This window comes from Oncorhynchus tshawytscha, unplaced genomic scaffold (genome assembly GCF_018296145.1).
Source record: "Oncorhynchus tshawytscha isolate Ot180627B unplaced genomic scaffold, Otsh_v2.0 Un_contig_727_pilon_pilon, whole genome shotgun sequence".
NCBI classification, from domain to species: domain Eukaryota; kingdom Metazoa; phylum Chordata; class Actinopteri; order Salmoniformes; family Salmonidae; genus Oncorhynchus; species Oncorhynchus tshawytscha.
In genome coordinates this window covers 26,650-28,092 of record NW_024609680.1, presented here as the reverse complement: position 1 = coordinate 28,092, position 1,443 = coordinate 26,650, and the positions used below count along the sequence as shown (strand labels likewise).

Genomic DNA, 1,443 nt, shown 5'->3' with positions numbered 1-1,443 from the left:
TGTTGTCTCTTTAGATTAAAGGACCGTGTGAGGAGAGGACAAGGCCAGCTGCTATAGCTAGATAACACATTTACAGAAACTATTCAGTCTTCAGTTAGTTTACTGAGGTTAGACCTTTCCTACTGGATTTCATTGGGGCGGCAGGTAGCCTAGTGGTTAGAGTGTAGGGGCGGCAGGTAGACTAGTGGTTAGAGTGTAGGACTAATAACCAAAAGGTTGCAAGATCGAATCCCCCGAGCTGACAAGGTAAAAATCTGTCGTTCTGCCCCTGAACAAGGCAGTTAAACCCCACTGTTCCTAGGCCGTCATTGAAAATAAGAATTTGTCCTTAACTGCCTTGCGAGTAAAATAAAAAATAAATACAATTCCACCTGACTTTCCACTAGCGCTGCACTACAGAGCTGAAATTACTACAGTCCCAGTAATCTCTACTACAGTCCCAGTAACCTCCACTACAGTCCCAGTAACCTCCACTACAGTCCCAGTAATCTCCACTACAGTCCCAGTAATCTCCACTACAGTCCCAGTAGCCTCCAGTACAGTCCCAGTAACATCCACTACAGTCCCAGTAATCTCCACTACAGTCCCAGTAGCCTCCACTACAGTCCCAGTAACCTCCACTAACAGTACAGTCCCAGTAACCTCCACTACAGTCCCATTTATCTGGGGGCGGCAGGGTAGCCTAGTGGTTAGAGCATTGGACTAGTAACCGGAAGGTTGCGAGTTCAAACCCCGAGCTGACAAGGTACAAATCTGTCGTTCTGCCCCTGAACAGGCAGTTAACCCACTGTTCCTAGGCCGTCATTGAAAATAAGAATTTGTTCTTAACTGACTTGCCTGGTTAAATAAAGGTAAAATAAAAAAATAAAAAATAAATCCCCACTAACAGTACAGTCCCAGTAACCTCCACTAACAGTACAGTCCCAGTAACCTCCACTACAGTCCCAGTAATCTCCACTACAGTCCCAGTAACCTCCACTACAGTCCCAGTAACCTCCACGAACAGTACAGTCCCATTAACCTCCACTACAGTCCCAGTTATCTCCACTACAGTCCCAGTAACCTCCACTAACAGTACAGGTTCATCATCTGCCTGCCTTTATATCTAGGGTATTGTCCCAAATGGCACCCAAATGGCAGTTGTATTCTGAGACAGACCGTATACTACCTTTGGGAACAGATTGTTTTAGAGGTACTGAGAGAGAGAGAGGGAGAGAGAAAGACAGAGAGAAGGGGAGAGAGAGAGAGAGAGGAGGGAGGGAGAGAGAGGGAGGGAGAGAGAGACAGAGAGAGGGGAGGGAGAGAGAGAAGGGGGAGAGAGGGAGTGAGAGAGAGACAGGGAGAAGGAGGAGAGAGGGAGAGAGAGAGAAGGGGGAGAGAGAGAGAGAGAGAGAGGGAGAGAGAGAGAGAAGAGAGGAGAGAGAGAGAGAGAGAGAGAGAAGA

The 1,443-nt window shown here is 47.5% G+C and overlaps 1 long non-coding RNA gene across 1 annotated transcript; it reads right to left on the bottom strand.

Moving 5' to 3' along the window:
- Positions 1–452: 452 nt before the first annotated feature.
- Positions 453–1,241, bottom strand: LOC121845462. Its single transcript, XR_006082570.1, has 3 exons — positions 1,064–1,241; positions 974–1,021; positions 453–642 (listed from the first exon to the last, which is right to left on the bottom strand). It is a non-coding gene; the product is annotated as an uncharacterized LOC121845462 (long non-coding RNA).
- Between the last annotated feature and the right edge of the window lie 202 nt (positions 1,242–1,443).